This window comes from Meleagris gallopavo, chromosome 7 (assembly GCF_000146605.3).
Source record: "Meleagris gallopavo isolate NT-WF06-2002-E0010 breed Aviagen turkey brand Nicholas breeding stock chromosome 7, Turkey_5.1, whole genome shotgun sequence".
NCBI lineage: Eukaryota > Metazoa > Chordata > Aves > Galliformes > Phasianidae > Meleagris > Meleagris gallopavo.
Genome location: NC_015017.2, coordinates 10,871,407 through 10,882,800, shown reverse-complemented (window position 1 = coordinate 10,882,800; position 11,394 = coordinate 10,871,407). Strand labels below are relative to the sequence as shown.

At 39.1% G+C, this 11,394-nt stretch overlaps 1 protein-coding gene across 4 annotated transcripts in view; it reads left to right on the top strand.

Annotated features, from left to right (window-relative positions):
- FAM126B (family with sequence similarity 126 member B) overlaps positions 1-11,394 on the top strand; it is a 59,410-nt gene that overhangs the window by 6,085 nt on the left and 41,931 nt on the right. For 3 of the 4 annotated variants that reach the window (XM_010713439.2, XM_010713436.2, XM_010713437.2), the window contains exon 2: positions 725-807. The gene's annotated coding sequence lies outside the window, so the exon portion shown is untranslated. The remainder of the gene's footprint in view (positions 1-724; positions 808-11,394) is intronic. The other variant, XM_019617003.1, reaches the window with a different exon arrangement.

The following is an 11,394-nucleotide window of genomic DNA, read 5'->3' as shown; positions in this document are numbered from 1 at the left end:
GCCGCAGCCTGCCCCTGGGGCTTCCTTCGTCAGGGGAGGGAGAGCTGGAGCTGCCCGCTGGGCTGAGCTGAGCTGAGGGGAGGCTGTCAGCAGGTGTGTCCTGAGGGGGCATAGCTGTTTGTTTCCGTAGGAGAGGTGGGGAGATGACTTGAGATCCTGCAGCTGAGCTGAAAGTTAAAGGTTTTTCAAGACCTGCTTCTCTTGTGACGCTGCTTCTTCCTTCTACTGTGCTTGTCCCTGGAGCTTGGAGTTGCATGCCCCTGATATATATGATTATGAAGCATTGATTATGTTGCTGTTTGGGTCTTTTTTTCTTTTTTCTTTTGTCTATGTTCTTTGAGATTGAGTATGTAGTACCATTTCTCTGGAAAGAAACTTGAAAGGACAGCCACTCAGTAACTTGGCCTTAAATCGTTTCTTAATGCTGCGATAATGCTGTTTCTTTGTAGCTGAATGCGAACTCTAGGTTATCCATTTCTGATACACAGATAGGAATAAGAATAAACACTGGTTTATAGTGTGGTACTGCCAGACCATTAAGACTGACTGCAGGCTTGGTTTCTTAATACCTGATGTGAAGCTTCTTCTAGTTTTTAAGCTTTTACAGTGATATTAGATCATGAGAAGCGTTCCAGAAAGAGTGCCGTTATCGTGTTATTAACAGTGAAATTGTTCTAAATAGAGTGCCATCTGTTTAATCCAGTCTGCCTTTGTCTGGTTTCAGCACTGAATGCTTTTCCCTGTGAGGCGGTCTGTGAGATCCTGTGTCAGGAGGGGAGAAGACACGTTAGTTTTTCAGAAAAGTAGGTAGGTAAAATTGGGGATGGGTTCTTTATTTGTTGAATACCAGGGATTTCAGTTTCTGTTTCATGCATAATTATGTTCTGTCTGATACCTGTGAAATATTTCTTGTTTCTTATTGTGGTGGAAGCCTACAGAGTATGTGTTCAGTGTCAGTTTGCTGTGGAATAGTGATATTCGTCTCAGAATATTTTTTTCAGTGAGCTGTGAGCATGTTAGATACCAGACAAGATGGTTTCTTTTTTTGAAGGAAAAAAAATATCTCCTAGATTTGTGTTTTGTTTTGTTTGCTTGTTTATTTTGTGCTTTAAAAAAAAAAAAAACAAAAAAAACTTCATGGTGCTTTGCAGTATAGCCTGGTGATCTATCCATGAAGCCATACTGATATTACGATATTCAGTGTTCAGTGCTGATCACAGAAGATTGACTTTGTGGGACCCATTGTGGTCAAATGGAGTTGTAACAGAAGAGTACACTGCAAGATTCACCTTCAAGCACTGTAAATGTCAAGATTGAACAAGGTTAGGGGGAAACAGCTGTTCTGACCTAAGTACATAAAAACTCTTAATAGGACAAACTTTTTGCACTTTAGAGATTTGCTCTGCAATAAGGTTGCTTAACATCTTTCTAAATTGCCTTGTGTTTCAGCATGGACTTTTCCCTTTCCAAAATAAAAGATTGCAAATATGGGGGATGTGGTGTTGTAGTGATATAGGAAGCTTTTCTGAAGCTGTATTTTCGCCAAATAAGTAAGTCTGGATAATTTTAAGAGGCCTTATGGTCTTGTAGCCTGCTGTTTTTGAGAAGGAAACTTCACCTTGCTGAGTTACTTCTTTTTTTTTCTTTTTTTTTTGGACTGTAACAATAATATACACAAGGAGCTAAAATATGAGAAGTTTTTATCTTGTGTAGAACATACTAGATGTCCTTTGGGAAGAGAAGGTCATTGGGATTCTGTGTAAAAATAATCAGTGCTCTTTATGGTTTATTCAGTTACTTTTTTTTTTTTTGGTACTTGTGGTGGTGATAATTTCTGAAAATTAAGCATTCTAGGATACGGTTACATTAACACGTGCTTAGCCATGCTAGTTGTGATTTGTTGGGATTACTGCTTATGGCTACCAGGTTAGAGGAAGGTGGCAGGGCTTTCCTGATAGCATTCAAAAACCTGTATTTCCAAAAATTTTAGTCAGTATATATTCTAGCTTACCAGATGCATTATTGTTACTGTTCTTCTGTATGCATGCTAGTAGTTTCTGTATCGGTGATCTGTGTTTAGTGGTATGCTCTTCATGATTATTTTCTGGCTTAGAGAGCTGCAAGACTGACGGTGACTTGAAGTACTCAATTTTCTGTTTTTCCTTTGGCTTACTATTTTAATACATATTTGAACCACTTAACGTGAAATTCTGCATGTTTTTCTCCTGAAATTGCGTGTTACTTTCTCAGGCTTTGTGTTAATTATACTTCACTAGAAGCCTGTTTTAATTGCAATAGTGATTAAAAGATCTTTCCTTAAGCTGCTTAGGTTTCTTTGGATTTTTTTTTTCCCCTAAGAAATGCTATGGAAGGTGGGGAAGCAAGTTATCTTCTCAAGCTGTGCTTGAGCTGAATTTTCTATGGGTTGTATCACAGTCTCAAACCACTGTTTCACCTCTATTTAGGAGAAGTGGTGTGCTAGAGCAATGCTGTTTTCCTTTTTGTGTTTTTGGCAACCCAGAGATCATTTTTCACAGGAAAATCTATGCTGCTGGGCTAATCTGCCATCCTATCCTGAAGCCCAGTAAAGCTCTTTGATCTTGGTATGTGACAGAACCATTGTTTCAATCCTGCTTGTGCTGCACAACTAAGCAGTAGTTGACAGCAGATGCTCTATTCTTGTGCTTTTTTCTAGGCAAGCATATTGGGTTACTCCTTAGGTCAGCTCTCCCAGTCCCTCTGTGGGGATGTTTTGTATGGTTTTTTATTCCATGGATGTACGGAATCTTTAAAAATTCTTGAGTCCATGTATTGTTTTGGAATTTACCACCATTCTGGCAGCAAGCATCACTAGACTTCTCATGTTGTGGGAATAAGTCATTCCTCTGTTCTGTTCTGAACTTGTTATCTGAGAACTTCATATGATACTCCCTGTTTTCTGCAGGAGAAGGAACGGAACTGTTCGGCTTTTTCCCAAGCAGACTGATATGAGTTCAGAATCAGGCTAATGTGTTCAGTCAAACACTGGTATGGGCTTGAAAGTAATTTTGGATTTTGTTCCTTTATACTAAGTTATGAACTAGTATTTGGCAATGAAGCTGGAGTCTTCCCCAGCTGACTCCTAGCGAAGGCCATCTGCCATAGTAATTATCTTTTAGGTAGAAGTCTTGTGACTCTTGCAGAGAAAGTGATCTGAGCACGTGCAGTCATCAGTCATAGTTTGACTTGCTGCTTTGGTCAGGTATTTTCATTTACGGATGGTACAGGAAGTAATTCTTATTTAATGCTGTTTTTCACTGTGTTTCCTTTGCAGTTATTTCCTTATGGTAGATAAAATTTCATGCAGATTTGTGTTCAAGGAAGCATTTGCTTCTGAGTTGTGTAGGCTTGTTCAGACATTTCATGTAGGATGTAAAGGAAGGGTAAAATAGAGACAAGTGACTTCAGGAAAGATTTTTAGCTGTCATGTATTATCTGAATAATCTGTTACCTTTTTCTGACCCTTTCTGTCACCTTATTTGGCAGAAATGTAGATTCATAAATAAAGGAATCATTGGATGGTTACGGTTGGAAGGGACCTCTTGAGATCATGTACGTCAACTCCTTTGTTCAGTACAGGGTTAGCTAGGACAGGTTCCTTAGATATTTGAGTATCTCCAAAGGAAGAGGGTGCACAACCTCTTTGGGTGACATGTCCGAGTGTTTAAATGCTCCCACCCTGTAAGAGTTTTTTCTTATGTTTCAATGTGTGTCCAGATACATCCAGTTTCTTTGGACAGCAGGACAGTGTTTTGAGTTTGTGCTTGCATCATTAACTGAAAATTAACTATTAAAATAGTTGCATTTTTCTCTATTCCTTTCCTAATAACAAGGCAGTTTTTTTTGTTGCTGTTTTATAATTATTATAATTACTATTTTTTTAAAAACTTTAATCAGAGGACATACTTCTGGGAGTGACTTCCCCTCTCCAATGGAATTCTGACCTTCTATTTTTAAATTTGAAATCCAGAGAGGCAGAGGGGCACTTCTGATGAAATAAAATATTGTTATGTAGTAAAACAGAAGTCTCTATTGGCAACAGCATGACAGAGAAGGTGGAAACCTGGATCAGGATCGGGTGCTGGGTAAGGTAACGCACAGTTTGCAAACTGTTCCAACACGTGCTGCAGGTTATCAATAATTAATAGAAGTTTCGTGCTGTAAGAAGAATTGCAGTGTGGCCCTTAGTCATTCTTCTGTTAGCATTTTGCTTTTGTCAAACGTAAGGAATTTGGGCATAGGCTTTTATGTGTTTTGTTTTCCTTAGAGCCAAAAAAGTTAGAAAAGTTACATAAATGTTTTTTGAATGACACTTAAGTTCGTTACTGGCATCTTACAAATAAGTTGTGTTGATTGAACGTACGTCTAACAAACCATGGAGCTACTTTCAAACTAATTTGCATATTTTTATTTTATGCCAGTTGAATGTAATTTAGATCTCCTGTACCATTCTGCAGCACTAGGCTGACTTCTACAGCAGTGTTACCTTGCTGCCATGAGATGGTCTTTTCCTCTCATATCCAGTGTTTCTCGTATTGTGGATACTATTTGAAAGTGCTCATGGCAGTACAAATTAGTTATCTGCTTCAATGGGTGTGTGACCAGGAGTCACAGTTCATGTGATTTTTAAAGTAGTCATTGGCAAGTCTTTTGTTGTTGCTGTTTTTTTTTCTCCTTGATTTTATTCTATTTTTCTGCAGTCTGTCTGGCTTGCCCGTTCACCAGTGCCTGTGGTCAGTTTGCTCCCTTGGTATCGTTCTGTAGAGTAATATGAATGTTACGCTTTCAATTTGTGATCTTCCTTTCGAATGGAAAATAAAGAACCACAGATATTTGGAAGGAGATCTCACTGGGGTAGTGAACTAAAATGTCAGATGAATGTGTTGTAAAGGCTGAACTCCCTTTCTGTCTCCCAGAGTTGAATATTGGGCCTTGCCAAATCCCCTTGCTGCATAATAGTGCGTAATAATTCAGCAGAGGTCCTGATGGATGCAGTTGCAACAGTTCAACCCAGTTAAAATTCTCTTCCAGGAATGTACTCTTTCTGCTTATTTTGGAAGGTCTTACTGCAGGACGGGGTGCTTATCAATAATGTTATGTGTATACAATCAAGTTGACTAACTGATATTTGCAGTCCAGAAGTGTCAAGTCTATGTTCTTCTGTGTAATCTCAGTAATTTGAGTGCTCTTGCTATATTTTTATTTTGCTGTGATTCTTCAATTAATTGAAATAGATAGGTCGTCTTTATCAGTATTCATTGTGGTTCGTCAGTTCTTTAAATAGTCAGACACTACTATTCCAGAGAAATATTTCAGTGAGTGTGACATGGACATGTGTGCAGGCTGCATGACCGTGGTTTGCTGATTCGTACAGGGCAATGCTGGAACATTTGGGATTTTTTTTTCTATTTCCATTCTCTTTTTTGTCAGTTTATGAACTTTCAAATGTAGTACTAAAGGTTGTCTTCCATTCTTCTGCCCTGCCTTGGTAACTGTTGAGGCTAGGGGGAATTATTCTACATCTGTCTGGAAGGACTGTAAAGTTTAAATGACTGTTCACATTTTTCATGGCCATTCAGTTGAGGTGATGATGTGTTGAAGGAGAATGAGGTAAAATACGTGCAAAATCTGTTTGTCCCCCCACCTGTGATATAATTTATTTCCTTATTTTCTCTTTCCACCTCCTCCTGTCTCCTTTGGTTTTGAGCATACTCTGAGCTTGAGGAGAGGCTGGAGAGCAGCCCCCTGCTTGTCTGCCTGCGTTCTTGACGGGAGTTGAACTGCAAAGTCGGAAACTTGATGTACAAAAAAATCTGAAGATCCTTCTAGTACTTCTTCAAGCGACCCTCCTCAGTATCCTAAGCACTCATTTGTGGAGAGCTGAGCATAAGCGTAGCAGATTTTGTTTCAGGGCTGGTTTAAGTTGATTTGTTCCCACCAGGTTTATTTTGATTAAAAAGCCATTGCATAGACAGGTGTGTTTGAGACAATTTTGCCTTTGCCTTCCTGCTTGTTTTTTGGACAGGGGAGACAAAGTGCATGAAAGCATTGGTCAGGGGCTCTGCGTGTGTAATTCAGATCAGTGGGAAGGATTTCAGGTCTCAAATTGGACTAATCTTGGGAAGTGGGTGGTTATGAAAACAGCAATTTAAAATCAATTGTTCCTGCATGTGAAGAAACATTTCTGTTAATTTGTTTTTTTGTAATTAGAAAAGCAGCATCTGGGTAGAGCTGCTGTTCATTCTGTAGGCAGCCGGGTGCTAGGCTGTGGTGTGTACAGCTGTATCAGTTGCTGCAAGGATGATTTGCAGTACTTTGGGGTTTATTTTGTTCTTTTTGGCACGTGTGTCTCCTGTCTTGATTTACCTTGGTTATAAGCAGGCTTATGACAGGTGACTCCTTTGAAGACAGTTTGTGCAAGGCTGAGTTTGTAAGCCTTAAACTCAGTTTCTAAATGTGTGTTTTGGTTGCTTTTAGTAGTCTCTCTTGTTGTATGTGTAGTTGTTTTTTTTTTCCTTTAATTATTGAGTGACTGAATATAGTGAAGAAAGCTTTATGTCTGATGTGCTCTTGTCCATGGAAAGATGGTTGCTAGTAGTATTGCTCTGGATTAGCATTTAATGTGCCATAGCTGTGCTGGCCTTTCCTACTTTGCACGTAACTTAATGATTGATGTCAAACCTCTTGGTGAGTTTGGATAGCAGCTGTCCACGTCTTGCAGATGAAAATTCTTCATGCTTTTGCCTCTGTTGAAGTCAGTGCTAGATTTACATTTGTTTCCATGGGGTTAAGGTCACATTCTTTACTTTCCAGGCTTCTGTTGTATTTTACTTTGCTACAAATCTGTAAAACCAAATTTCAGCAGGCAAAACTAATGCCTGTATTTGTAGATGGAGCTCAGTCTTGATAGTACAAATCTTTCTTTGTCCAACAGGATGTGTAGAAGGGTTAGGGGAGGAGTAGTCAATATCATTTCTAACTCTTCACATGCAATAACAGCAGTGAGATAGACATATGGTTGGTACCAATCCATTTATGTGAGTGAAATTACACAAAGTTTTTGAGGCATCTGTTAATAACAGTGTGTCCTTTTGCATGGAAATGTCAGGTATCCAATAAAGTGAAGGCTTTATCCTAGCAAAAGTTCTTGTTTCTCTGCATGTGACAGTGGAGAACTTTCCGTTGCTGCTTTTTTTTTTTTTTTAAGATATTCAGCTGAGCTGGAACAGCATAGAGACATGAGCTAAATATGGGCGCAGAGGAGAACAAGAGTTTAGATCTGCAGTGGAAAAATGAGTAGTTCCTTACGTGTGAGCATTTTTAATGCTTTTTTTTTTTCTTTAAGCTGCTTTCTTCTTGTTCTTGGCATAGAGCAGGCCTGAGTCAAAACTGCTGGGCTTCAAAAGCTTCTTCTAGATTGTTAATTCTGTGCTCATTCTGTTTAGTAATTGTGTAACTGACAAAGCATGGTATGTGGTAAGATGCTCTTTCCATGATAGTGGAAAGAATAGTTGCAAATAGTAACATCCTTATGTTTCTGGAAATTACTAAACTACATTTCTGGTAATTTCTCGGATAGATAACGGAATGCAGTGCTGTTATTGTCGGGCATTGTGTGAGCTGTTCTCATAATTGAATACATGTTAATGAACTGCAGCAGATAGCAGCACAAACCTCTGCCATGTCAGAATAGTGGTGGCTTCATGAAAATCTGAAACAGCTCAGTGTGACCTGTGGAAACACAAGTAGGGGTGGGAGTCCTGTGGTGGAGGCTTAGCTGAATGAAGAAAGACAAGAAATACCTGGAATACTGAGGTAATTTAACTTAAGGGTTCATGACTGTATTTCTGGGCTGTTTTATTTCACAGAGGTTCTGTGACACCAACCTTTCCTTTCAGTCGGAAGCGTGGCTTGTGTTTCCCAGCATGCAGGATAGCTAGAAGCAGGCTGCTGCCTCTTCTGTTTGCTTAGTTTTATGCAACTGCTGCATTTCATTTCATCTGCTGCAATTCTTCAGTTTTGCCTTCATCCAGATAACTGTGAACACCAGATCAGTTTGAGCAACCTCTGTTTACCTGTGGAAGAGGAGACTTCCTGGCTTTGTTTTCATTTCTTTGTGGGATTTCTTTCATGGGTGAGGACTGAAACAAGATTTTTCATTATCTTCTCACCAGAACCAATGTTAGAACTTGAGACAATCAAACTTGGAAAATGGTTTGCCCTGACTGTTACTCTGTCTGTTCATCTGATTGCTGCAGTGCAGCTGGCTCAGACACAGCCTGTAGTCCACAAATCTCCAAAGGACAACTTGGAGAAATACGTCAGATCCTGTTTTTTGTGTGGATATTGAGTTGACTATTGATGCACATGGTAATCTGTGTGACCTGCTACTTCTCACTCAAAGTCTGCTTTTTCTGCATCAGTAGTGAAAATACATCTGCAGTCGTTCTTTGTGCATACAAAAATAAAACTGGTGGATTCTTAGTCACTTCAGTCGGAGAAAAAGGAAAATGTGTTTGATACAGAATCACGGATACGTTTGGGTGTTGAAGTCATTCAAATGGCAGCAGCGTTACACATGCATACCTTGTGTTCCACGAGTCACTGCATGAACTCTTTGCCTAACAGTGCTTTGCTTTTTTTCCCCCTTTTGTATAGGTGAAATAACTTTTGCCCAGCTACAGGTCTGCTGTGGTTTTTAGCAGTTAATTTTTACAGGTTACATGAAAAAAATTACAATGACTGCACTAGTAGTTTTCCATTTGTAATTGGAGTTAAAATGTTGCCATTTTATACCTAGTTTTTTAACTTGTCAAGCTAGCTCAAATTTAAAGTCTAGAATGTAGGAGACGACCAACTAAACAAAAAACTGTCAATTCCATAGTAGTGTTGGTGCACTAACTCTACCTTTACTTTTTTTTTCTCTAGCTACTTCAGTATTTAATTGCGTAAAGCTAGTGATGCTGGGGTAGAAGAAGAAATGTGCAACTATGGGATTTCACAACTGTTGTGCTCAAATTCCTAATCGGGTTAAGGTTTGTGCATGGATTCCAGGTTGAGTGAGGGGTCACTGGCTGGCACTGGTTGGCACTACTGCTGAAGGGGGGCAGTCAGTGTTGTGCTGATCGTCGCAGAGTGCCCTCCGTCCTATCCACACATCTTTATTTAGTAACATATAATTAACCAAGTGCACAAAGGTTGGTTTGGGTTTGTTTTGTCTGTGCCCTTCTTCTCTGAGTGGCAAGTGGTTGTCAGTGCTGAAGACCAGAGCACTGGACTGGATGTGAGAAAAACAGGAGGAAATTCAGAGAAACATAGAGAGGGGGATGGCTCTAGGTGTTTATTTCCTCTAATAAGCAAAGGTTTGAAATCTGCTGCAGAAAGCTGGAAAATGATGTGTTGGTCAGCGAGGATGCTGCACTGCTTTTCTTGCCAGCTTTTGAAAAACGACTCCTTCAGCACTGCTGTGTGCCATTTTAGTGAAGCATTTTGTAGGAGTACCGTGTTTGGCTGCTGGAGGTACGTGTGGGTGTGACAGTCAACTGCTCATCTCTACCCAGGATGTATGCTCCCATCACTGTAATGTGTTAGAAACTGTGTTTGCTAACTTTTTTTAATATGGAATTTTTGGTCTTGTGACAGGTGGGAGAGAGGAGTTAACAGATGTTAAGTGAAAAATGTTACTGTGCTAATGAGGAAACCTTAATCACAATTTAGAGTGCTTTTATCTTTAGCAAATTTTGAGGTATTTCAAATTCGTATTCCATTGGGTAGAGATGGACAAAAATATTTTTCCTGCATCATCCGGCTTTACGCAGGATTCTAGTAATAGTTATTTACTGCTATTTCTGTGAGCTATTGGGAAATTCTGCTTTAGCAATGTGTGTGGGCTTTGAACAGATTTGTAGATTGTGGTGATTATCTTTTTGTCTCCGTGAATGCAGGCGTTTCAGCTTTCTGAAATGCATAATGTTGCAATTAGTAAATTCTGCGTATGCCTCGCATCTATGAGAAATGAAGAAGGTTTAAAAAAAAAAAGACATTAAAAAATAAAAAAGCATTTGCTTTTTTATTGCCTGAAAAATGTTTGAAATTACTATCTTATTTTTTGGTTTTAATTATTCAAATTAGGACGGATTAGGGAACAAAATAATTAAAATACAGTTATGAAAGTCTTCTTAATATGTCAGTTGGACAGCTGGCAGGTAATACAAAAGGCATGAGGGCTTTTTCTGCCCCAAGTATGAAACTCCTGCTGCTCACTGATAAGAAGTAATTATTGAATAATTGTCTTAAGTACCATCGTGCAGATAATTGCAAGTACCAGGATCTGGGTTTGTATTTTATTCAGAATGGTTTTCTTGCATGCTGAAGCCATCACATTTCCAGTGCGTGGGTTTCTTCTTGGTGCTAGTGTCCATGTGTGTGCAGCTGGTCAACCTTACATTTCAGGAGGTTACTTAATGCTGTGTAGGTCTGCTGCCTGCATGCCAATAACCTCAACAATCCTAAACTTTCTGTCAAAGCTGCCCTTGAAACATCATCTGCATTCGTTTTCTAATACCATGGAGTGGTATTAGAAGAGTATAATTCCTTACACCACAAGTGCAGAACCAAAAGATCTCAAGTGCCTGGTGCTTGCGTTTCAGTAAATACTCCTGCTTGCTGTTGGCACGAATCCATAGGGAAGCAGTGCAGTGGGACATTTAAAAGACTGTTTAATCAAAATCAGGCTCTGATTAATTTTTTCTTTGCTGATGCATTTGACGAGAATGAACTGAATTTTCTGTATTGCCAATATAATTTTTTTCAAAAAGAAAATGGAAGGTCAGCAATAGTATTATTAAAAACAAACAAAACAAACAAACAAAAAAATCCATGCCTTGTATATGTTGAGTGTATATTGAGTATTTCATGTGAATGTAGGAGGGCTGCTCTGAAAGTGACACCTCTTATGTTATTCTGTTGTCCCACATTGTGGGATGTTGGTGGAATGGCTGTAGAGGTTGAACCTTTCCACCAATATCCCGTTGCTACTTTCAGAACAGAATAGAATTTCTGAAGGTCGGTCATTTTTGATTAATGTTGGAAAAAGCAGGAGTAAAACACTGTGACATGTTTGCATTTAAGGCCATCTTTGGTCTTTTTCCAAAGGTAAGTTTACTCAGGAGACTTGAGGGAAAGAAAAACACAGTCCTACTAACTTACTAACTGCTTTTGAAGCTGGTTTTAATCAGGAAAGCCATTTAGTATTACAAACAAGGCCCCAGAGCTTCTCTGTCTATGGGTAAGGTTATGCAAAAAATGTCTTAAGTTTAGAACATTGAGTACTCAGTGAGGATTTCTGCTTTTTTT